This window comes from Castor canadensis, chromosome X (genome assembly GCF_047511655.1).
Source record: "Castor canadensis chromosome X, mCasCan1.hap1v2, whole genome shotgun sequence".
In the NCBI taxonomy this organism is placed as follows: Eukaryota; Metazoa; Chordata; class Mammalia; order Rodentia; family Castoridae; genus Castor; species Castor canadensis.
Window position 1 is genome coordinate 102,191,376 of NC_133405.1, and position 27,458 is coordinate 102,218,833.

The 27,458-nt window shown below is 37.6% G+C and overlaps 1 long non-coding RNA gene across 2 annotated transcripts in view; it reads right to left on the reverse strand.

Annotated features, from left to right (window-relative positions):
- LOC141419682 (uncharacterized) overlaps positions 1-27,126 on the reverse strand; it is a 75,337-nt gene extending 48,211 nt beyond the window's left edge. For both annotated transcript variants that reach the window (XR_012444302.1, XR_012444301.1), the window contains exon 1: positions 26,961-27,126. This is a non-coding gene — a long non-coding RNA (uncharacterized lncRNA). The remainder of the gene's footprint in view (positions 1-26,960) is intronic.
- Between the last annotated feature and the right edge of the window lie 332 nt (positions 27,127-27,458).

Genomic DNA, 27,458 nt, shown 5'->3' on the forward strand with positions numbered 1-27,458 from the left:
ACAGTGTCCTAAAATAAAGAATCATTAAATTTCTTTTTAAATTTTTATTTTATTTATATGTGCATACGATGTTTGGGTCATTTCTCCCCCCTTCCCCCACCCCCTCCTTAACCCCCCCACCCCACCCCCTCCCTCTTCCCCCACACCCTCTCAATACCCGGCAGAAACTATTTTGCCCTTATCTCTAATTTTGTTGAAGAGAGAGTATAAGCAATAATAGGAAGGAACAAGGGTTTTTGCTAGTTGAGATAAGGATAGCTACACAGGAAGTTGACTCACATTGATTTCCTGTGCATGTGTGTTACCTTCTAGGTTAATTCTTCTTGATCTAACCTTTTCTCTAGTTCCTGGTCCCCTTCTCCTATTGGCCTCAGTTGCTTTTAAGGCATCTGCTTTAGTTTCTCTGCATTAAGGGCAACAAATGCTAGCTAATTTTTTAGGTGTCTTACCTATCCTCACCCCTCTCTTGTGTGCTAAAGTTTTTATCATGTGCTCATAGTCCAATCCCGTTGTTGTGTTTGCCCTTGATCTAATGTCCACATATGAGGGAGAACATACGATTTTTGGTCTTTTGGGCCAGGCTAACCTCACTCAGAATGATGTTCTCCATTTCCATCCATTTACCAGCGAATGATAACATTTCGTTCTTCTTCATGGCTGCATAAAATTCCATTGTGTATAGATACCACATTTTCTTGATCCATTCGTCAGTAGTGGGACATCTTGGCTGTTTCCATAACTTGGCTATTGTGAATAGTGCCGCAATAAACATGGGTGTGCAGGTGCTTCTGGAGTAACCTGAGTCACACTCTTTTGGGTATATCCCCAAGAGTGGTATTGCTGGATCATAAGGTATATCAATGTTTAGCTTTTTAAGTAGCCTCCAAATTTTTTTCCAGAGTGGTTGTACTAGTTTACATTCCCACCAGCAGTGTAAGAGGGTTCCTTTTTCCCCACATCCTCGCCAACACCTGTTGTTAGTGGTGTTGCTAATGATGGCTATTCTAACAGGGGTGAGGTGGAATCTTAGTGTGGTTTTAATTTGCATTTCCTTTATTGCTAGGGATGGTGAGCATTTTTTCATGTGTTTTTTGGCCATTTGAATTTCTTCTTTTGGTTCATTAATTTTGGGAGAATTTAGTTTTTTAAGTTCCCTGTATATTCTGGTTATCAGTCCTTTGTCTGATGTGTAGCTGGCAAATATTTTCTCCCACTCTGTGGGTGTTCTCTTCAGTTTAGAGACCATTTCTTTTGTTGAGCAGAAGCTTTTTAGTTTTATGAAGTCCCATTTATCTATGCTGTCTCTTAGTTGCTGTGCTGCTGGGGTTCCACTGAGAAAGTTCTTACCTATACCTATTAATTCCAGAGTATTTCCTACTCTTTCCTGTACCAACTTTAGAGTTTGGGGTCTGATATTAAGATCCTTGATCCATTTTGAGTTAATATTGGTACAGGGTGATATATATGTATCTAGTTTAAGTTTTTTGCAGACTGCTAACCAGTTTTCCCAGCAGTTTTTGTTGAAGAGGCTCTCTTTTCTCCATCATATACTTTCAGCGCCTTTGTCAAAGACAAGTTGGTTATAGTTGTGTGGCTTCTTATCTGGGCCCTCTATTCTATTCCACTGGTCTTCATGTCTGTTTTTGTGCCAGTACCTGCTGTTTTTATTGTTACTGCTTTGTAATATAGTTTGAAGTCCGGTGTCGTGATACCTCCAGCATTGTTCTTTTGACTGAGTATTGCCTTGGCTATTCGTGGCCTCTTGTGTTTCCATACAAATTTAACAGTAGATTTTTCAATCTCTTTTAATCAATGTCACTGGAATTTTGATGGGAATTGCATTAAATATGAAGATTACTTTTGGGAGTATAGACATTTTTACTATGTTGATTCTACCAATCCATAAGCATGGGAGATCTCTCCACTTTTTATAGTCTTCCTCAATCTCTTTCTTTAGAAGTTTATAGTTTTCCTTGTAGAGGTCATTCACATCCTTTGTTAGGTTTACACCTAGGTATTTGATTTTTTTGAGGCTATTGTAAATGGAATTGTTTTCATATATTCTTTCTCAGTTTGTTCATTATTAGTGTATAGAAATGTTAATGATTTTTCTATGTTGATTTTATATCCTGCTACCTTGCTATAGCTATTGATAGTGTCTAGGAGCTTTTGAGTAGAGTTTTTTGGGTCTTTAAGGTATAGGATCATGTCGTCTGCAAATAGGGATATTTTGACAGTTTCTTTACCTATTTGTATTCCTTTTATTCCTTCTTCTTGCCTAATTGCTCTGGCTAGGAATTCCAGTACTATGTTGAATAGGAGTGGAGATAGTGGGCATCCTTCTCTCATTCCTGATTTTAGAGGGAATGGTTTCAGTTTTTCTCCATTAAGTATAATGCTGGCTGTAGGTTTGCCATATATAGCTTTCATGATGTTGAGGTATTTTCCTTCTATTCCTAGTTTTTTAGAGCTTTAATCATGAAATGGTGTTGGATCTTATCAAAGGCTTTTTCTGCATCTATTGAGATGATCATGTGGTTTTTGTCTTTGCTTCTGTTAATGTGGTTTATTACGTTTATTGATTTTCGTATGTTGAACCACCCCTGCATCCCTGGGATGAAGCCTATTTGGTTGTGGTGAATAATCTTTTTGATGTGTTGTTGAATTCAGTTTGCCATTATTTTGTTGAGGATTTTTGCATCAATGTTCATTAAGGAGATTGGCCTATAGTTCTCCTTTTTGGAGGTATCTTTGCCTGGTTCTGGGATAAGTGTAAAACTGGCTTCAATGTGTTAGGCAGTTTTCCTTCCCTTTCTATTTCGTGGAACAGTTTAAGGAGGGTTGGCATCAGTTCTTTAAAGCTCTGATAGAATTCAGCAGAGAATCCATCAGGTCCTGGACTTTTCTTTTTGGGGAGACTCTTGATTGCTGCTTCAATTTCATTTTGTGTTATAGATCTATTCAGGTGATTAATATCCTCTTGGTTCAGTTTTGGATGACCATATGTATCTAGAAATCTGCCCATTTCTTTAAGATTTTCGAATTTATTTCAATATAGGTTCTCGAAGTAGTCTCTGATGATTTCTTGGACTTCAATGGTGTTTGTCGTTATCTCCCCTTTTGCATTCCTGATTCTACTAATTTGGGTTTTGTCTCTCCTCTTATTTTTATTATTTCTTTCCTTCTATTTGTTTTGGGATTTGTTTGTTCTTGTTTTTCTAGGAGTTTGAGATGTATCCTTAGGTCATTGATTTGGGATCTTTCAGTCTTTTTAATATATGCACTCATGGCTATAAACTTTCCTCTCAGGACTGCCTTTGCTGTGTCCCACAGGTTCTGGTAGGTTGTGTTTTCATTTTCATTGACTTCCAGGAACTTTTTAATATCCTCTTTTATTTCATCAATGATCCATTGTTCATTAAGCAATGAGTTATTCAATTTCCAGCTGTTTGCATGTTTTTTATCTTTATTTTTGTTGTTGAGTTCTAGTTTTATTGCATTGTGATCAGATAGAATGCATGGTATAATTTCTATTTTCTTATATTTACTGAGGCTTGCTTTGTGCCCTAGGATATGATCTATTTTGGAGAAGATTCCATGGGCTGCTGAGAAGAATGTATATTGTGTAAAAGTTGGATGAAATGTTCTGTAGACATCAAATAGGTCCATTTGATCTATGGAATATTTTAGATCTAGGATTTCTTTATTGATTTTTTGTTTGGATGACCTATCTATTGATGATAATGGGGTTTTAAAGTCTCCCACGACCACTGTGTTGGAGTTAATATGTGCTTTTAGGTCTTTCAGGGTATGTTTGATGAAATTGGTTGCATTGACGTTGGGTATATATAGGTTGACAATTGTTATTTCCTTTTGGTCTGTTTCCTCTTTTATTAGTATGGAATGTCCTTCTTTATCTCATTTGATCAATGTAGGTTTGAAGTCTACTTTGTCAGAGATAAGTATTGCTACTCTTGCCTGTTTTCAGGGGCCATTGGCTTGGTAGATCTTCTTCCAGCCTTTCATCCTAAGCCTATGCTTATTTCTGTTGGTGAGATGGGTCTCCTGTAAGCAACAAATTGTTGGATTTTCCTTTTTAATCCAGTTCGTCAAACAGTGCCTTTTGATGGATGAATTAAGTGCATTAACATTAAGTGTTAGTACTGATAGGTATGTAGTGATTTCTGTCATTTAGTTGTTTTAGTTGTTTGAAGGTTTGATGTGTTTACCTAAGTTGAGGTTACTCTCTACTTTCTTGCTTTTTCTTTTCCTGTAGTGTGGTGCTCCCTGCCCTTTCATGCTTATGTTGGGTTTCACTTTCTGTGTGCAGAATCCCTTGAAGAATCTTTTGTAGTGGTGGCTTTGTGGTCACATATTGTTTTAGTTTCTGCTTATCATGGAAGACTTTTATTGCTCCATCTATTTTGAATGATAGTTTTGCTGAGTAGAGTATCCTAGGGTTGAAGTTATTTTCATTCAGTGCCCAGAAGATCTCACCCCAAGCTCTTGTTGCTTTTAATGTTTCTGTTGAGAAGTTTGGTGTGATTTTGATGGGTTTACCTTTGTATGTTTTTTTTTTCTCTCTTACAGCTTTCAATATTCTGTCTCGGGTCTCTGTACTTGTTGTTTTAATGATAATATGGCATTGGGTAGTTCTAATTTGGTCTGGTCTGTCTGGTTTTCTGGAGGCCTCTTGCATCTGTATGGGAATAGATTTCTCTAGATTTGGGAAATTTTCTGTTATTATTTTGTTGACTATAATCTGCATTCCCTTTGCTTGTACCTCTTCTCCTTCTTCAATGGCCATGATTCTCAGGTTTGGTCTTTTGATGGAGTCAGTGAGTTCTTGCATTTTCTTTTCACAGGTCTTGAGTTGTTTAATAATAGTTCTCAGTTTTTCCTTTAATTACCATTTCATCTTCAAGTTCTGAGATTCTGTCTTCTGTTTGTTCTATTCTGCTGGATTGGCCTTCCATTTTGTTTTGCAATTCTGTTTCATTCTTTTTTTCTGAGGTTTTCCATATCCTGAGTTGTTTCCTCTTTAATGTTGTCTATTTTTGTCCTGAGTTTATGTATCTCCTTATTAATTATGTTCTTTGTTTCACTTTGGTGTTTATACAGTGCTTTTATGGTTCTTTTGTTTCTTCTTGTGCTTTTTCAAATTCTCTATTTTTGTTGTCTTGGAATTTCTTGAGTGTCTCCTGTACATTTTGGTTGACCATATCCAGTATCATCTCTATAAAATTCTCATTGAGTACCTGTAGTATTTCTTTTTTTTAGATTATTTTTGTGGGCTTCATTGGGTTCTTTGGCATAGTTTATCTTCATTTTGTTGAAGTCTGGATCTGAGTATCTGCTTTCTTCATTTCCCTCTGGCTCCTGTGCTAATTTTTTGCTGTGGGGAAACTGGTTTCCCTGTTTTTTCTGTCTTCCCGTCATTGCCCTTGGTGTTGTTATTGTCCCTGTACTGTGTGCAATTAAGTATTTTCTAGCTTGTAATAATAACAATGGTGATATTTAGAATGGAAGGGTGAGAGGAGAGGGAAAGCAAAGATGTTAAAGAAAGATGGAAAAAGAAGTGAACAAACAAAAAAAACAAAAACATAGAAACAAACAAACAAAAACAGTTTCAAAGATATAAACAGGAAGAGATACTGTACTAATACACAGTAAGCTGAACAGGCATTAGAGAGATAGTGAGAGGATTGAGAATAAAAATAAACAAAATAACAAAATTTAAAAAATTAAAAAATCTCCAAGTTCAAATGCAATAAAGTTTCAGTCTTAATAATTTTGGTGTTAGTTCCTCAGCCTGCAATCCTGGAGATGATGTCTCAGAAATAGTTCTGTCATTGTCTCACCAAAGGGGAAAAAACCAAAAAACACAAAACAAAAAAAAACCACCACAATGTGTCCCAAGTTCAAATGCAATACCATTACAGTAAGTTTTTCAGCATGCAGGTGTAGTTTGGTTGTTGTCTCATCAAAGGTAGGGAGAAAACAAAAGAGTCTGGATAGTGTTCTGTGATTGGCCTTCTGAGGCTGTGGCCCACCTGCCCGCTGCTGTAAGCCTGCTGTTGCTGGAGGCTTTATTTATGCAGATCTCAGGAGTGAGCTTAACACTCACCTGGCCCCGCAGGCTATGTTTACTTAGAGTTCTCCTGGGCCCAACCGCCACTGCTGTAAGCTTTCCCCTTTCCAAGCACACTGGGGGAGGTGACACTGCACCTGCTTTCTCAGGCCTGTGTGTTTATTTACACTTCACGTAGGAAGTGGGTCTTTCCCCCTCTCCTGTGGAGTCTTCCTCCCACTGCCGCTTTTACAAGATTTCCCGCTACTGGTTGCTGGGCATGTGCTGCCGTTCCTGCCTTCTCCAGTTGGCTTGTTGTGAGGGATTTCCCCTTCCCCCCTCTTCAGCACTCAGGGCACCCCGCCCTCTTTGCTGCATGTCTTTTTTGTTGTTGTTGCTTATTATTCAGTTTTTTTTTCTTTTTTCCCTGGGTGGGGGTCGGTCTGTCCAGGGGCTATGCTAATCTGGCCCAGGGTTGTCTGTGGGAGTACTGCATACTGCTTAGCTCACCTTGTGGTCCGCATCTTCCCAATTCGTCTGGGCGCTGCCATCTGGCAGCGGTGCAGGAGCCCTCCTGGTTTCTCCGTTTAACGTGAAGTGGAGATGGTACCCGTGGGCTGGGGGTGTGGAGGAGTCAAAGTTGTGCCTCTTCTTGGTGGTTTTTCCTGTAAGGTGTGTCTCTAGCATCTCTCCAAGATTTTACTTTAGGAGGCACACTTTGTGCTTCCTCCCTCTAGCCGCCATCTTGGAATCCCATTAACTTTTTAAAAAAGAAAAATATGCCCATTATAACCACATGTATTACAAATCGTATTAGCTGTCTTAGCCAATGAAACAAGAAAGGAAAAGTAATTAGGAAGCATAGACTGCCAAGCAAGAGACATGGTGCTGTTATTTGTAGACAGCAGGATCTTTTTATATAGAAAATCTAAATAAATGTGCAGAATTACTTTAGTAGGATTGTTGAATAGAAAATAAAAATATAAAACAACCATAATATACCTAAACCCAATAATAATTATAAAACAGAATTATATAAAATATAGCATTTATAGTAGCAAAAATTATAAGGAAAAAATATAATATTATTAAAAGACAAAAGCCACATTAAATCTCCATTTATGGTATTCAAGAATTTTATAACTCCATTTAAAAAACACAACGATTCTTGCTACAAATACCATAGCTCATCATTAAAAAAAAATAGGTCTAAACTGGCATGTGCCAGCCTAGCAAGTGCAAGGCCCTGTGTTCAAACCCCAGTACCACCAAAAAAAAAACCCCCAAAAACTGGCATGTGTCTTACAACCAATGATTTCTTATACTTTTTTCCCCAGGATAAATAGTGATAATAGCCATCATTGCCTGAGTCTGGGTAAACTTTTGGTCATAACTATTCATATTCTTGTCACTTCAATTGAGTTATGTGCATTTTTGGATCACATGGTTTTTTTCTTTTTTGTTTTTAAAATTCATTAATTCATATGTGCATACATTGTTTGGGTGGATTACATGTTTAATGGTCATTGAAAATGTCTTAAAATGATAATACTATGATTTAGTATTTAAATGAAAAGAGCATAGAAACAGAGCAGTAGGCATAAATTTGGTATCAAAGATGAAAATTCCTTGTTATTAGAACAGTAACTGAAATTGTATATTTTCTTGCAAAGAACAATCAAGGCTTTACAGGACCTAAGACAGTAGGTGAAGTTGAATTATGTTTTGGGACTGTGGCTGAGAAGAACATTTCAGAGCCAGTAATGGATGAGCTACTATTATAACAAATGTCCTTGGTGGCACAGAGGTCATTATTGCATGCAAAAACACAGATACTGAAGTTTTATAGTGATTCAGAAGTCAGACTCTGAATGTCAAGAAGTTTCAGGGATATCTTAGCCAATTTATTTCAGTTATATTTTCATTTTTATATGTGATAAAAGTATACATCTAAATAAGTATAAGGGAGCCTTTTCAGTAAGTATAAAGTAAAAAGTCTAAGTGATAAGAACACATTATGTCATAGTTTTCAAACAAAAATTCATGAGTGTATATTGATTTTACAAAATGATGGGTGTCATTATGACATCTTCACATAATGTACTTTGATCGTATTTACTCCCCATTGCTCTCTCTTGTCCCCCTCCCTATGTCACAGTTTATGGGAAGCAATATTTCCTTCTTAGTGGCATATAAAATAATGATGGGTCTTATAATGTATTGCATTGCAAAATACATAAAAATTTACAAATGCAATGTAATTCTAAGAAAAAAAACTAACCATGAATTTTCTTGGAACTTGACATCCAAATTCTAAACCTCACATGAGTGGTTAGAGATACGAGATGGAAGGTAGTGGGGTAGATCACAAAGGGTTTTGTGGGTCATGAGAAAGACTTGAAGCTTTCTTTCAAGTGTGGTGCTAACCGGTGCCTTTTAACAATAATAATCTCACAATAATAAAATTAATCGCCCTGACTACAATGTGAAGAAATAAATAGAATACCCAAGAATCTCCTGAAAAATAAGAAGGTGATATTCACTCTTCAAAGCTATGGTAAAATAAACCAATATACTAATAGTTCAGAGATAGATAAGTAGATTGATTAAATATAATTTAAAAAGTCAAAAACAGACCCAGATAGATAGCAGTGGTGGCATTATAAATCTACAGGGAAAAGATGGCCTTGATACTAGGGCAACTGAGGAAAGGGAAAAAGCAATTTGATCCTTAAACTAAAATGGGTTTCAGATCAATTGAAACCTAAGTGTGGAAAGACAACCTTTTAAACTTTGAAAAGAAAATGTATGGTTTCTTCAGCAAGATATAAAAATAAATATGTCATCAAATCAAAGATCAACAAATTTGGCTGAATTAAAAATTTTTAAAGGGGCTAGGAGTGTAGCTCTGGTACAGCACACACTTAGCATGCACAAGGCCCTGAGTTCAGTCCTCACCAGCAAAATAATAATAAGAAATTATTAAAAATTGTACAAAAAAGAAACCAAAGTAAAGTGAAAGAAACAAGTCAGAGACTTAGAAAAAGATATTAACAATCTATATAACTGACTGAGGAGTAGCATACAGGTATATAAAGAATTCCTACAAATCCTAGGGCAAAGGAGGCAATAGCCTTTTATAGGTAAGAAAATCTAGATGATCAATAAACATATGAAAGGGTATGAAAATGTTCAATATGTAAAGTGAAATGAAATACGTTTAAACCTATAAAGTTGACCAAAATTAAATAATGTGACAAAACCAAGTACAATCATGAGAAAACAGGGCTTGTCACCCATTACTGATAAAAATGTAAATAATGCAACCAGGCTGTCAATTTCTAGTGAAATTGAATAGGCACACATCTTTGACCTTATAAATTCCCTTCATTGACAGAAAACTAGAGAAATTTTTATTCAAACCAGGTGTGGTGGCAGTTGCCTGTAATCTCAGCACTTAGGAGGATAAAATAGAAGCATTGTGAGTTTAAGGCCAGCTGGGTCTATATACTGAGCTTCATGCCAGCCTGAGCTACATTAGCAAAAGCCTGTCTCAAAAAACAAAATGAAGTTTGCATTCATATATAGTGGAATAATGGACAAGGATGTACATTTCTTGTGCTAGTTAAAATTAGAAACACTTTTAACTTAATGTCCCCCAAAGGTTCATGTGTTAAAGGCTTGGTCCCCAGCCTATAGCACTTTTGGAAGGTGGGGCCTAATGGGAGGTTTTAGGTCATTGGTAACATTCTCTCAGAGGGGATTGTGGCACCATGTTCGCTTCCTTTTTCTCTTTTTTCATAACCCAGCCAGGAAGTGAGCAGCTTTTTAATTTTTTAGTTTAATTTTTGAGGTGCTGGGGATGGAACCCAGGGCCTCACACATGCTAGGCAATTGTTCTACCACTAAGCCACATCCCTGGCCTTAAGATGAACAGCTTTGCTCCACCATATGTTCTCTCAATGATATGCTGTCACAGGCCCAAGCAACAGGGCCAACCAATCAGAGACTGAAACCTCTAAAACTATGAGCCAAAATAAATCTTTTCTCTCTATAAGTTGATTATTTCAGTCATTTGTTACATTAATGAAAAGACGATATGCAATCCTCAAATGATCTTAATGGTACTTTACACCTCTATTTCTTTTCTGTATGCCTGTGTTCTATTGTTGTTAGACATTTTACTTTTATACTTTATAAACCTTCCACTTTATTGTTTTTATTTTTTGCTTTAAACGGTCAATTGTCTTTGAAAGTTATTTAAGAAATAAGGAAACAGTCTTTTATGTTTACTACTGATAGGCAGAATAGTAGAACGCTAATCTTCCAAACATGTCTGTGTCCTAATTCCTAGAACCTGTGAATACGTTAGCTTACAGGTCAAAGGGACTTTGGAGATATGATTAAAGATAAGGACTTTTTAGATGGGAAGATTATACTGAATTATTAGGTGTGATCAACCTAATCACATGAGTCAAAGTGAAAGAGAGGAACAAAAGACTGAGTTACAGAGATGACAATGTAAGAAGAATTCTGAGATATGGAGGTCATGTGTAAGAACCAGAGAACTCCAAGAGTCCAGGGAAGCCCCCCAGATGACAGCCAGCAAGGACATGGATTCTTCCCTAAAGCCTCCAGCAAATAGCACAACCTTGCTAATGCCTTGATTTCAGCCTAGTGAGACACACGTCAGATTTCCAGTCTATAAAACTATAAAAATAATCAAGTTGTGTTGTTTTAATCCTCTAGGTTTGAGGTTAAACTGTTACATCAGCAATAGCAAACTAATACGCCTTTATCTATCTATCTATCTGTCATTTATTATTCTTACTCTTTTGTGTAGAACCAAATTTTCATCTAGTATAATTTCCCTTCTACTAGTAGGTCTTTAACATTTCTTACAATATAGATCTGCTCTTAAATTCTTTCAGGTTTTGATTATCTAAAAAATTCTTTTATTCTGCCTGAGTTTTGCAATATATTTTCACTAGATATAGAATCCCAGTACTTTAAAGATATTTCTCCACTGTCTTCTAATATATTTCCTCCCTCCCTCCCTCCCTCCCTCCCCCCTCCCTCTCTCCCTCCCTTCCTTTTTTCCTTCCTTCTTCTCCCTCCCTCTGCTCTCCTTCCTTTCTCTCTCTCTCTCTCTCTTTTAAAGACTGGCCAAAACTCACTGTCCTCCTGCCTTAGTCTTCCAAGTGCTGGAGATTACAGGCATATACCATGGTGTCCACATAAGGTTTTTTTTTTTTTTTTTGATGTTATACCAAAAGCACAATCAGCAGCCTCCAATTGATATATTGACTTCTTCATAATTAAGAATTTCTGTTCTTCAAAAGACACTGATAAGAAAATGAAAAGACAAGCCATAGACTGGGAGAAAATATTTGGAAAGCATATATCTGATAATGACTTATACTCTGTCTTTTTTTTTGCAGGCACTGTACTGCTTGACCACCCATGACTTGTATTATGAACATGTAAAAAAGTAACTCCCCAATAATAAGGAAACAAGCAACCCAATAAAAAAAACAAGCAGAATGTTTGAACATAAACGTCCTCCAAAAAGATATTCAGGTGGAAAATAAGTATTTGAAAGTATTATTAAAAACATTAGTCATTAGAGAAATACAAATTAAACCACAATGAGTTTTTAACTATATGCATTGTCTAAAATGTAGAAAATAAAAAATCTGACCATTCTAACCGGAAATCTCATAACACTGCTGGTAGGAATATTGGGTTGTACAACCACTTTGGAAAACAGTTTGGCAATGTTTTGGAAAATTAAACCTATGCCCATAATATGAACTAGTAACACTATTCTTGAATATTTACCCAAGAGAGATGAAAGCTCATTTCCACACAATGATTTATACATAGCAACTTTACTTAAAGGAATAGGCAATGGCTGGAAATGACCCAGTTAGTCATGAATATGTGGCTGGATGAACAAATTGTACTGCATCCATATAATGGAATACTAGTTGGCAATAAAAAGGAATGAATTAGAAGTAGCAACATGAATGAAACTCAAAATAATTATGCTGAATGAAAGAAGCTAGACAAAAAAAGAGTACATACCATATAATTCAATTTATATAAATTTCCAGAAAATGCAAATGAATCTGTCTGACAGCAAGCAGATTAGTGGGGCGATAGGCAGGATGGAGAAGGTGCTGAAACAGATTCAGTAGAGCACATGTATTGATACATAAAAGGTGATTTATTATGGAAATTATTCATATGATTATGGAGACTAAGGAATCCCCAAATATACCCTATCTGTAAGCTAGAGACTCAGGAAAGTTAATTCAGTCTGGGCCCTGGCCTGAGAACCAGGAGAGGCAATGGTGTAACTCTTGGTTCAAGGCCAAAGGCTTGAGATGTCAGGTGTGGGAGGAACTGGTATAAGTTCCAAAGTCTGAAGGCCTGAGAACTAGGAGCTCTGATGTCTGAGGCAAGGAAAAGATGAATGTCCCAGATGCAGAAGAGAAAGTGAATTTGCCTTTCCTTCTTTGCCTTTTTGTCCCATTTAGTCATTCAGTGGGTAGAATGATTCCCACCCATGTTACTAAACACGGATCTTCCTTACTCAGTCCATGGATTCAAATGCCAGTCTCTTCCACAAACATCATCACAGACACACCAGAAATAGTTTTTTTTTTTTTACCAGCTGCCAGTATCCCTTAACCCAGTTAACTTGACACCTAAAAACTAGCCATCAGGCTGGGGATATTACCCAGCAGTTGAACATTTGCTTAATGTGCGTAAGGCCCTGGGTTTCATCCCCAGCACTGCAAAAGCAAACAAACAACAACAAAAATAGCCATCACAAGTCCACCTCTTGTCAGCTTGGCACCAATATATATCTCATTAAACCATATTTAATCTCTAAATAAAGATAATAACAAGTCATAATTCTACCTAACATGATACAACTATCCTGTGTACAACCAAAAATGACTGCATCCCTTCAATCATGTACAATCAAAAAAGAAGGTTTTCCTTTAGGAGAAACGGGCCCTCACTAGACACAGACTGTGCCAGTGACTTGATGTTGGACTTCCCATCCCTAAGAACTGTGAGAAATAACTTACGTTATTTATAAGCCACCTAGATTACTGTATTTTAATTATAGCAAAGCAACAAATTAAGACAGAGGGAGAGCAAAGGGATACAAGGAAACTTTCAGGAGTGACAGATATGTTCATTTATTGTTCCTCATGATGTGGTGATAGTTTAATAGGTACATATGCTAAAAGTTATCTATTTTGTATGTTTCAAATGTGTTGTCTATTATATGTCAATTATAAACCAATAAAACTGCGACTAACAAGACCCAAACAGTGCTACCATCCCAGACCCCCTGTTTAACAAAAATAAATGCCATTGTTGAGACTTTGGAAAAAATGAACTTTCACACAGGTAATAGGAATATAAAATGGTACAAAAACTTTCCAGGACAATTTGACAACATAAGGTAATATAAAAAATGTTAACACCTGCTCTAGTTTGGATCTGGAATGTTCCTCAAAGGCCCATGTGTGAGCTTGTTCTCTAGCATGGTGCTATTGAGAAGAGGTAGAAACTATAAGGGGTAGGGGATATTGGGAGGCCTGAGGTCATTGGGGCCCTCAAAGGGGATTGTGAGACCCTGATCTCTCCCACTTTCTCTCTCTTTTGTCCTGGCCATCATGAGGTGAGCATCTCTGCCTTGCCACAAGTCCAAAAGCAATGTGTCCACCCACCATGGGCTGAAACTTCCAAACTGTGAGCCAAAATAAATCCTTCCTCTTTCTAAGTTGGTTATCTCAGGTATTTTGTAATAGTAATGGAAAGGTGACTAACAATACCTTAATATTAGAAAATTGGACTTCTTTGACTACAACCTGGCGGAACTCTTCACGCAAACACCATGATATGCAGTGATATGCTTGTCAATATATAACCACTAGCTCTATGGGGAGCTAAAAAGCTGTTTTCTAACATTTACCAATGTTTATGGCAGAAATATTTCCACTGTAGCTGACTTGTATCTCCTGCTATTGTTAAATGAGGAATTAAGAAGAGATATCCATAGAGAATAAATTCCAAGAGTCTCACTGGTTGCCTACAACCAGAGATAATACCAAACAATACACACGCACACACACACACACACACACACACACACACCCCTACAAATACATACTGATAAAATTTACTTTGTAAATTAGGCATAACTTATTGCAGATCTTAGCAACCTTAGCATTTGATTTTTTTCTGTCCTTATTAAGTCAGGAACTTTCACCTTTTCACTTCAGGAAGCACTTTATGGCTTTTCTTTGGCATGCCTGAATTGGCAGCATCTCTGCTTTTGTGCTTTGAGGCCATTAAGTAAAATAAGAGCTACTTGAACACAAACTGTGCAATATTGCAACAGTTGATCTATAACCAAGATGGCTACCAAATGATTAATGGGCAGGTAGCATATAAAGCATGGATATGTAGGACAAAAGGGATGACTCATATTCTGGGAGGCAGGGTGGAGTGGAACAGCATGAGATTTTGGCACACTACTCAGAACAGTGCATCATTTCAAGCTTGTAAATTGTTTATGTATGAAATTTTCTATTTGGTATTTTTGGACCATGGTTGACCCTATGTAACTGAAACCATGGAAAGCAAAACTGGAAAAGAAGGAACTACTTTATATAAACCAACTAAATGTCCACCAATAATGGAATGGATAAACAAATGTAGTGTGCTTGTTCAATGGAGCATATGGATGTATCTCAAAAATATAATATTGAGAGAAAAATGCCAGTTGTACAATATGTAGTGTGATATCACTTATGTAAATCTAAAAACCCATGAAAATAGCATACATTATATGTTGGTAAATTTGTATGTATGAAAAACTATTTAAACATGGGAGCAAGGACATATTCCTGATAGTGCTTAGACTTGAGATAGTAAAAAATAGAATAAGACTGGTGTGTTAGTTATTTATTGCTGCATAACATTATTACCAAAACCCAGAGTTCCTTAAAATTACACACATTCGTTATTTCACAGTAACTGTGAGTCAGGAATCTGGGCAAATGTTGGGAGCTCCCTGATTATGTTTCAAGAGCAGAGAATAATTCTTTGTGACTCTCAGTTCCATCCTGAAGGTCCTTGTTTGTGTCCTCTGAGTCCTTCTTCTTTTTTTTTAAGGAAAGGTAGCATGTGTTTTCAAGTTGAGTAGTTTTATCAGTGCACTTTTTGACAACAGAATTTTGGGCATCCAAGAGGCTCCCTTCATTGTGGACTCTTTGTCCCTTTCAGTCCAAATTGGCGGTGTTTCTGCTGAAGTAACTTCCTCAAGAATGTTTTGAGTCTCTGGGTGATTTGAATGAGATTCATTCCCTTAAATAAAAGCCACACCCATAGATCTTGGCTCCACCTTCCATGATCCTTTCTCTATCTTGGGATCCTGCTCAGATAACTGAGGGATAACACTCTTAAGCTTCCTAATGGCCTGATTTAGGGAATATGCAAGGCACACTCTTAATGTCTTGAATGACAGAATACTCCGATGCCAACATTTTGATGTTTCTGAGGTTTTAGTAGAAGGTTTTACAAGGAAGACCCTCTCAGCTTTTTCTCTAAACCACATTGTTTAAATTTTACTTTTTCGCCATGAGCAAAAGAATTTTGCTGAGTATTTCCCAAATCAAATCTTGCTTCTTTTTTGTTTAGCAGTTTTCTCCCTCAATTAATCTCTCTGTTCTTACATTTTACTATAAGCAGTAAGTAAACAGGTGGTACCTTCAACATTTAGCTTGGCAATCTCCTTGGCTATACGGTCATGCATCACTTAATAACAAAGATACCTTCTGAGAAGTGCATTGTTAAATAATTTCATCATTGTGTGGACATCATAGTGTCTTTACACAAACCTGGATGGTATAGGTTACTGTACTTCTGTTACATGGTATAGCCTATTGCTCCTAGACTACAAACAGTATGTTGCTATACTAAATACTGTAGGCAAGTACAACACAATGGCATTTCTGTATTTAAACATATCTAAACAAAGTAAAGGTACAATAAAATATGATATAAAAGACAAATGTAGCACAGCTGTACAGGACACTTATATGAACTTACAGGACTGTACTGGGTGAATCAGTGAGTGAGTGTGACTGATACAGGATCCTACTGTACACTATGTAGCCTTTATAAATACTGTACACTTATGGCCACATTAAATTTATTTTTAAAAATTCCTTCTTCAATAATAAATTAACCTTAGCTTACTATAATTTTTTACTTTATAAGCCTTTAATTTTTAAACTATATATTAATATATATATAATATTAAAAAACTATATATTAATTTTTAAACTATATATTAAACTATGCTTAGCTTAAAACACATTTTACAATTGCACAAAAGTTTTACAAATGTTATGGCTTGAATATGAAATGCCTCCCATAGGCTCAAGTGTTGAATCCTAGGTCTTCAGCTGGTAATGCTATTTTGGGAGGTTCTGGAAACTTCAGGAGGTGGAGCTTAGCTGGAGGAAGTAGGTCACTAGAGACAGGTCTTTGAGACATCTTGTCCCTGGCTCATTCCTGTCTCTTTTTCTGGTTCTTGGCCACCAAGGTGTGAGCTGCCCCATCATATTCCCCCTCACTCTAATGAACTGAAACCTCTGAAACTGTGAGCAAAATAAATCCTTCTTCCCTTATGTTGTTTTCTCAGGTATTTTGTCACAGTAGTGACAAGTCTGACTAACATAATATCCTTATTCTGTAAACTTTTTTCTATTTAAATATTTACTTTTTAAGTTTTTTTGTGAAAAAAAACACTAAGACAGATACCAGCGTACACATTAGCCTAGGCCTGCTAGGGTCAGGATCATCAACGTCACCATCTTCCACTTCCGCATCCTGCCCCACTGGAAGGACTTCCGGGTCAATCACATGGCTGGAGCTGTCCTCACTTATGACAACTATGCCTTCTTCCAGATCTTTCCTGAAAGACCTGTCTGAGGCTCTTCTTGAGCAGGGGTCACTATTCAGAAATATGTCCATGGTGGTAAGTTTATTCTTTTTTCAGTTTCCATCATAGATTGGCTTGTAGCAGATACTGCACCATGAACAGCATTCTTCTCTATTAATGAAAGCCTGTTGGTGTTGGGGTCCATCTTTTCAAACATTTTAAGAGCTTGTTGAAGTCTGTTAAAGCTTCTTCTAAATACTTCACTGCCAGTTTTCTTGGGGGGTTCTCTTTTTCTTCTCCTGCAGTTTCCTTTCTCTTTCTTTTCCAGCAATGTGTTCACATTCCAGTTCCAGCAACTCCTCATTAGTCAGTCCTTCAGAAACCACTTCTAGGAGCTCCTTGATATCATTCTCATCCATCTCAACTATACCCTTGTTGATTTTTGCAACCCCCTTATCTTTGGCAAATCCTTTCAAGTCATGGATGAACCTCCTGAGTATCTTCTTCCAGATGCCATTCAGACATTTCTTGGTTGACATCTCTCCAAGCAAAGATCTTGATGCAGTTATAGGTGTCGTAATCCTTCCAGAATTGCATCCATGACTTCTCAGTGTCTTCCTCAGTTGCAGCTTTATGCTGGACAGAAGTCCTCCTAAGGTAGCAGGCTTTCATAGCGTCTATAACTCCTCAATCCAGTGGTTGGATCAAAGAGGTCGGGTGTTTGGAGGGAGAAACACCACTTTGTTATCAGGATGAAGATCACCAATAAGAGAAGGGTGTGTGGGAACATTCTCAACAATAAGCAAAACCTGGGGAAGTATGGAATTCTCCAAATAGCACTTTTCCATTTCACTGTCCTGGCAATTCAGTGGGGAATCTTGGAAGAGGAGCTGGGTCTTCCATGACTTCTTATTGCTCCTGTGCTGTACTGGCAATATGTGTTTATTGATGTTCTTGAAGGCCAAAGGTCTTTACTGTGCCAAAGCATAAAGGGCTTCAACTTGTCACCTACAATATTGCCCCCAAGCAAGACTGTGATCCTGTCCTAAAAAACCTTGAAATCTGTCATTGACTTGGCCTTCTTAGGCATGGAAGGCCTTTCAGGCATCTATTTCCAGAATAGGGAGGTTTTATCCATACTGAAGATTTGCTCTGGCAAGTAATTTCCCTCTGCAATCAGCTTATCCAGAGTTTCCAAAAATTCTTCAGCTGATCTGTGTCTATTTAAAAAAAAAAATTCTTCAGCTGCCTTCACATTAGACTTGTGGTCTCCACTCTCTCACATAATTCAACAAGTAACAATTCTTGAATCACTTAAACTACTCAGAGCTAACGTTAAATTCAACACCATAGTTGAGTCTGGCCTTTTCTTACAACATTGCAAACGTTATGCCTTGGCCATGACTGTCATGGTATTGAAAGAAATATGCTTCTGCATCTTGGCTTCAATTCGGGTCATTGGAAAGTTTCCCCACATCTGATACAGGCCTTTCTTGAAATTTTGTTCATCTTTTCCCTTCAATGAAGCACAACCTTTAACAACTTCCGTCATTTTGTTCTTGTTCTTCAAGTTGGTAACTACAGTGGAAGGGGACATCACAGTTTTCAACCTTTGTAATCATTTTAATCACTTTAAATTTTGTTTCCAGGTCAATCACTAGATGGAGCCTCTTTTTTTAATTATTATTTTTGGCAATACTGGGGTTTGAACTCAGGGCCTCATGCTTGCTAGACAGTCACTGTACCACTTGAGCCACTCTGCCAGCCCTGTTTTGTGTGGGTATTTTGAGATAGTGTCTCCCAAACTATTTGCCCAGGCTGGCTTTGAAACTTGATCCTCTTCATCTCTGCCTCCTCAGTAGCTAGGATTACAGGTGTGAGCCACTGGAAAAAACCTTGAAGATACAGGCATAGGAAATGCCATTCTGTTTGCTTGTTTGTTTTGCAGTGCCAGGGATAGAATCCATGTCCTTGCGCATGCTAGACAAGTGCTCTACCACTGAGCTACATTCCCAGCCCAGAACGGGACCTCTTACTGGCAACATTACTGGTGGATTTTGTATACCTAGGGGCAGCATGAGATTAAATCAAGCACAACAGACAATGATGCAATCAAGACACCTGGTAAACATGAGGTATACGAGCCTGCCACTAGTGTAAGATTGCATACTTTTTTACAAAGAACTATTTTAAAAATAAGTGGGAGTACACTCTAAAATAATGAGAAAATGCATAGTGTAGCAAATACATAAGCCAGTAGCATAGTGTTTATTGACATTGTCAAGAATTATATACTAGGGGTTGGGCATGGTGGTACATGTCTGTAATCCCAACTACTTTGGAGGTGGAGATGGGGAGGATCATAGTTCAAGGCCAGCCCAGGCAAAAAGTTAGCAAGATGGCATCTCAACAAACAAGCCAGGCATGATGGTCCACAACTGTAAGCCCAGCTACAAAGGAGGCGTAGGCGGAAGAATCACTGCCTGAGGCCAATCCCAGTCAAAAACACAAGACCCTATCTGAATAAAATAACTAAAGCAAAAAGGGTTGGGGGCATGGCTCAAGTGGTAGAGTACTTGCCTACCAAGCTCATAGCCCTGAGTTCAAAACATTAGTATTTTTTCCCCCACCCAAAAAAGAGTTCTGTACTATATACATAATTGCATATGCTATATTGTACAACTGGCAGAGTAGTAGGTTAGTTTATAGCAGCATCACCAGAAACACATGAATACCATTTATCTTATGACATTAGGACAGCTACGACATCATCAAGCAATAGAAAATTTTCAGCTTCATTATATTCTTATAAGACCACCACCATATGTGTGGTCTGTCATTGACCAAAACGTCCTCGTAACTGCAGGACACAATCGCAATAAGCTTTCTGCCTGCCACACCATAAGAAGGATCCTCCTTCCTCCAGTTTTCAATAACATCTGCCTCACTTCCTTTTGAACTGTTGTGAGCAGTGACTTCAAAGTCCCCATATCAAGATGACTTAGGTCTTCTCAATCATGCTCCTTAAAATTTGTCCAGCCTCTTCCTGCTGCCTGAGTCCAAAGCCATTTTCACATTTTTCATGTACATACCACAACCACCCTCCACTTTCAGGTGCAGAAACAGGCATTAGTTTGCCATTGCTTGCCATTGTCTTGCAGCTTGGGTGGGTCAGAAATGTGAGCCTTGCTTTGCTGGATGCTGTGCTTAGGATCCCACATGCTGCAAGCATGAGGATGACAAGGTTTTTAAGCAGAGGCTCATTTACAAAAACATTTCCTTCCACCTTTCTGTGGTTGTTCGCAGCATTCAGTTCTTCGTGGTTGTAGGAGTCAGAGCAGCTTGCTGCTTCAAAACCAGCAAAAGGAGACAGATTCTAGTTTAGAGAGAATCTGCTAGCAAAATGAAGTTATATAATGTAACATAATCACGAGTGACCTCCTACCACCTTCACTATATTCTATTGATTAGCTGTCCCAGTCCCACCCAACTCAAGGGGAGGAGACTATACAAGGGTGTGAATACTAGGAGGTGATGATTGTGGAGGTCCCTCCTATAGTCTGTCTGCCCCAAGTGGGGCAAGAAACAAAAAGATCTTAAACTTAATCTGTAAACATGTACTTATTTTGTTTAAAAAAAAAATCTGAAACATAAGAAGAAAACTGAAAATCAACATATCCTGTAGAGATAATATGAAGTTAACATCACAGAACTGGAAAAAGTAGCACATCTAATACAAAATACGAAACTTTTACGTGAATTAACCTACTATTTAGGAAGTGATTTTTAGAATCTTAGTTATTTTGTTTTGTTAGCGGGAGTGTGGTTTGAACTCAAGGCTTTGTCGTGCTTGCAAAGCAGGCACTTACCACTAGAGCCACACCTCTGGAAGTGATTTTTTTATAACAGTAGAAAATTTAGTTTAATTTTTCTGACATAGCTTATTGATATCTCAGACATCTCTGCTGGTATTTTCAGACTCTAATCCCTTCAGGGCAGGAGCCATTTCTATTTTTTTCCATTGTGTATTATTAAACTAGCAACTTTTCAGTAGGGAAGCTCATAACGCAACCTTTAGCTTGGATGGGTTTCTATAGTTCCTTCCGCCTCTTGACTTGCAAACCTTGCAGCTGCTTTGTGGATTGTGGTTATAGTTAAATATGCATATGCATATGTACTGGCATAAAGTATAGAATCAATTTTATACGAATTTTCTTGCTGTATTTAAGTTTTAATTTCATTTTTCCTTTGGATGGGAATGCAATTCCTCATCCACATAAGCAAAGTGTTATTATTGCCTTCTTAGGAGACAAATATGTCGTCGTTCTTTTAATTTGTTTACAATCTGAAACTCACAGTAACAAAATTGATCTTTGTATTTTCTATGTTTATTACATCTGTTGTCACTAGGCAATCTGTGTTTATTGAAAACGCCAAACATCTTATTGCATTAAAAGCAAAACAGCATGACATATAGTGTCAGTTCTGATTTAAAATTCTATTGTTTTTCCATTTTCTTTATTAGCATGATAATTTTTGAGAAAAGAGAAATAATTTTTACCTATCAAAATTTGAAGTATTTTTTACTTAAATTGGATTAGACATAGAAATATGGAAAGCATCATACTATATTATGAATTGTTAGAATTTAGCTCCACTGACAAAAAGGGAAGCAATTATTTGATTAACTAATACATTCCTGACGGAAGAAGAAATCTTGTTGGGTAGACTGGTTACTAGTTTAAGTAGACATCTAATTAAGTAGATATAGTACTTTGTACTGCATTCAAGGAATGCAAGAACCTGCTGTGTGCTCTAGGTGTTTACTACAGAAATGACTGTAATGCTGTAGTCACTGGCCTATTTTAGAAACATATAGTCACTTAACACATAAATATTGAGGGTACAAATAAAACACTCTATGCCCTAACGAAGTTTATAACCTAGCATGGAGATTGTGTTAATCTACTTTCTGTCACTATAACAAAATGCCTGAAAGAATCAACTTAAAAAGAGGAAAGGGCTGTGTGGCTCATGATTTCAGAAGTTTCAGTCCATGGTCACTTGGCCCTGTTGCCTTTGGGCTTGTGGTAGCACAGTACATTATAGCAAGAGCACATAGTAGAAGTGCCACATTTGCCTCATGGCAACCAAAAGACAAAGAAAGAGACAGGAAGGGGCTAGGGTACCAATATTCCCTTCAAGAACACACCTCCAATGACCTAACTTCCTTCCACTAGGCCCCACCTCCTAAAGTTTCCACCATATCCCAATAGCACCCCAAACCAGGGACTAACCCTTCAACACATGGACTTCTGGGGGACATTTCAGACTCAAACTATAGCAGAGATGATGTGCATAAATAATGTCGACATAATGACAATAATTGCAGTAGTGGTAGATACAAGACTACTGTGAAAGTTCAGCAGAGAAGCCATGTAGCCATCATTTATTTATGGGGTATTATTTGTGTGCTACTTTATAATGGTTATTACTAATGTGCCTACTTCAATACTATTTGAGTATTAATTGGAAGATATGAATTGGATCCTTACTGTCTGCTGGCACTGTGCTTGTAGCCAAGAAAATGATTCAATTCTGCTGCCACTTGCTAGAGCCAATGACTCAAGAGACAGTGGCAGGAGAAGAAAGAGCTTTATTTGGTAACCACAGGATGGAGAAGTGGGAGCATCTGCTTGCAAATCAGCTTCTTGGCTTCAAAGAGATGAGGAGTTGCACATATAGGACTGGAATAATAAGGGAGAGAGGTAGACTAATAAAGGGGAGGAATATTCATGTCTTTTCTGGGAACTTCCAGAAACTTGGGTACTTGGGGAAATGGTGAAGGAGGGTGAATATAGTGCAAAACTGCATACACATGTATGTAAATGGGAAATTGAGACCTGTCGAAACTATTCCAGGAATGGGGAAGAGGGGATAAAGGATGATGATGGAGGGGGTGAATTCAACTATAACACATGTGATATATTGTAAGAACGTTTGTAAATGCCACAATGTACCCCCACCCAGCACAACAATAAAAAAAATTTGGGTACCAACATCTTTTATCCTTTCATGGTCTGGTGTTTCCAGTCATGGCACTGGTAGGTATCTTTAACCCAAAGGTTAAAGCTGAAAAGGAGACAGATACAATATGAAGAATGAGATATCCAGATTTTTCATCTTGCTCCAAATGTCACCCTATCAGACACCTGTAGGCTCAAGTAAAGAGTCAATGTTTTCATTAAAATTGGCCTTTGAGTTCCTGAAAAGTAACCAAGGCAACTGTTACCATTATAACCCACGCACTGGAAGTGCTATATACAGCAAAGCTAGTGAGAAACTAATAATGTATTGTCCAGCTATGTGGCCTCCACAATTAGTAATTATTAAGTGAACCAAGAGCAAAGGAAAGCTGGGCATGATGGTGCATGCCTGTAATTCCAGCAGTCTGGAGGCTGAGGCAGGAGGATCAAGCATCTGAGGCCAGCCTGGACTACATAGCAAGACCCTATCTCAAACAAACAAACTAGATAAAAGTGAAGCTAAAGGGTTAAGTTTCTCTTCCATAATGTTTAGCACAGTATTTGTAACCTGGTAAGCTCTTTTGATTGGCATAACAATGCCATGAAGTAGTCATGAGGAAAGGTCATATAACCAGTAAGTTAGTGAACTAGGATGAACCCAAATCTGTTTGAATTCAAAGTTTCTGCTCTCTGAAGTGGCTTTGGTTGTTGTCATCATTATGCCACTAAACTCACCCATCTATTGATGGGAAGCAAATCACCCCAAAACTTAGTGAATTAGGATTTATTATTTCTCCAGAGTTGGTGAGTTGGTCCTTCTGTTGGTGTAGCCTGGGTTACGCATGCTGCTGCAGTCACCTGGAGGTTGGACTTCCCTGTGCAGAAGAATTTCACAGAGGCACACCTCTCTTTCCACTTCAGCCATTCCCCTGATATACTCACTTTGGAATTTTGGCGAGATCAATTAGGTATTTATGTTATTATGACTATGTGAATCTTGTTGACCACCAAACCATGTTGTTTATGTATTCTGTGAAAAATAGAACAATGATATTCTTTGTTTTACAATTTGGGAATAAAGAGAATTTTTTGAAATGTAGGTACCTCCCCTGCATACTGTGTTACTCAAAGACTAGGAATTTAGTAACAGTTTTTGGCTGACCAATCCTCTAACACATTGCTCATCTGGCACTCAGTAAGTAGTTGAAGAATGAGTAAACACAGACTGGCCCTCAAGTGACATATTCAGCCTGTCTATGTGAACAAGACATTTGAAGTCATTTGAAATAGTCTATACTGAAATTATGAATGTATCAAAGGATTTCTTTTTTTTTTGCATCATTCTTCATTTGCCAAACTGGTCACTTTCCCCTCTCTAGAGAGCCTATTTCAATATGGTAAAGCAGATTTCTATCTCTCTCTATACAATAGTCTTCCTTATCTGCAGTTTTGCTTTCCTTGATTTCAGACCAGTTACCCTTGATCTGAAAGTACGAATCAGCCAAAGCAGCTGTTTCTGATGTCCAATCAGAATGTCGACAGCAGCCTGATGCTATGCTGCAACACCTATGTCCTTCACCTCACTTCATCGAATCATTTTATAATCTCACATCATCATAAGAAGGGAGAGTACGACAAAATATTTGGAGAGAGAGTCCACATTCACATAACTTTTATTACAGTATATAGTTATAATTGCTCTATTTTATTATCAATTATTGCTAATCTCTTATTGTACCTAATTGATAAATTAAATTTTATCATAGGTGTGTTTATATAGGGGAAAAAAGCATAGAATATATAGAGTTTGATTCTATTTGTGGTTTCAGACATCCACTGGGGTCTTGGAACATATCCCCCAAGGACCAGAGGAGACCAATATAATGTTTGTTTCTTCACAACATGATGCTGAAAAAGTCCATGATTTAATAATATGCAAAGTTTTCATTTTTCTTGCAACACTCAATCAAAGCTGAGAGATTGGTCGATTTGCTGTGGATTGTTTTTTGGGAATATAGCAGGGTGTGGCTTAGCATCAGGCTGAGTCTGCTCAGTACATAAAGGCAGCTGAAGCTAACAACTAACCCCCATGTTGCCCAAGGTGTCCCTCTCACTTTGACAGGCTCAGCATGGCTCCTAAAATAATCATTGGTGAACAAAACATCTCTTCTCCTGTGGCATGATTTCTCAGTTATAATCAGAACCAGCTGTCATCCAGCCCTTCCTCTTCATACATGTGTGACATGTTTGCTAAGTGCTGAGTCATACTTGCCACTTCAGTGGTTTCACCTCACTATAAAGCAAAATAGCAACCTAGCATATGATTTTCTTTGCCAGTACTAATTCTGTTTTTTCTTCAAGCATGATATATGTCATTGATTTTGAATTTGCTTTTGCAAGCTTCCAGAAATAATATAATTTATGTGTGTGTTTGCTGGAAAAAGGACAACTTTGAATCACACTTCTTTAGGTTGTTCTCTTCTTTATCTTTAGGTATAAAATTAATAATTTGCATAATAGGAGACAATATTTTATGTTTATTTTGAGTAAACACAATAAATCTCCTGGCGAGTTCATGCTGTTTGATTTGAAGTAACAGAGAATTTCAGTGCCTTCATCATACTGTTTAAGAAAGTTACATAACAGACTATGCCCAGGGAATTTTAAATAGATCACAGGCCTAATAAAAATCTGCTTTTCAGATATTATTCATTATACTTCCAATTTAAACTTTTCTTTTTTAGCTACTTGTCAAAAATCATCACAAGCAGATTCACTCATGCTTGGATTTATAGGCTCCTGGGAAAAATTAGACTGGAGCCCTGTAGATCACGTTTATGACATAAGTTGAAAATATCACTATTTTCATCACTGACTTTCAATAAACCATTTGCGAGTCATCGATCACAACACAATAATAACTGTGTACAATGCCAATTTAATAAATGTATCCAATAGCTTGAGCATAATGTAAGAAAATTTTACCTAAGCCCAACATCATCAGTAACCTAATATTAGCAGTGGCTAAACTATAGGATGAGATTACCCAAAGAGATACTAGTTCAGAACATGAGGCTAAGCATGCCTAATGGGGGCAGGAGCAGAATTGGACCCATACCACTGTGCTATGGTTCAGACATGATTTGAGTTCAAAGGTTGTCCCCCAAAGGGTGATGTACTAGAAGCTTGGTCCTTAGTGCAGAGATGTTGAGAGGTGGCAAAACAGTCAAGAAGTGAGGTTATTGGAGCACCACCCTTATGAGGGATTAACCTAGTTATTATGGGGCTCTGGTTAGTTCTCCTAAGAGCAATTTGTTATAAAAAGAGTAAACTTACACAATGTATGTATGTATTGAAACATCACATGGCACCCCACAAATATTATTTTTATGTGTCAATCAAAAAATAAATTAAAAAATTAACAAAAGAAAGAACAAGCTGGGCCCCAAATCTCTCTGGCTTCCTGTATCTCCATGTGATCTGTCCTGCTTTCACGTGTTCAGTCATGTTGTGATGTAGATAGAAGACCCTCACCAAAGGCCAAGCAAATGCTAGCACCATGCTCTTGAATCTCCAGGACTAAATAAACCTTTTTTCTGCTTTCTTTTTTTCTCCTGCAGTGCTGGGAATGGAACCCAGGGCCTCAGGCACTGTACCACTGAGTTACACCATCAGTCCCAAACCTCTTTTCTTTATATGTATTACAGGTATTTTTCTTTAGCAACAGAAAAGAGACTAAGAAACACTGGTTAGTGGGAGAATGAAAGTACTAAAATAGGCTAGACCCTGTAGATTCCTGCTACTCATATTAAGGTACAGCTTTCCCAACTCCTTCACCTAATAGCTTTTTATCACAATATTAAAAACCATCAAGTCAAGAAGGTACCTTAAATTTTGCTGAGAAGTTATGCTTGAAGAATCAGCTTTGAAAAGCTGAAGAAGTTGGAGTCTGATGTCCACAGGTGATGGCAGGAGCAATAGACACACTCACCCAGGAAGAATGGTGTTTACATGTGCCGGTTGACTTCCTCTTCAGTCTACCTTTATTCCACCTTGGCCTCTAGGCTACTGGATGATAACCACCTACTTGCAGGGTAGCTTTTTCCCCTTTAGTTACTGTTCCACCTGCTAATTGTCTCTGGAAATGCCCTCACAGACACACTCAGATGTGTGCTTTACTAATCTCCTATGCAGTCAAGTTGACAATTAAACCAGCCAACCATCACAATCATTTTTCTGTATGTCAGGAACACATAAAAAATATCACTTGATACTCAACAGGATTTGACCTCTTCTACCATAGAGGGAAGTTCATATTATAGGACCTGAACTACAAAATCAAGAATATTTTGAGGTATAGTGATAAAATGTCAAAACAATCAGT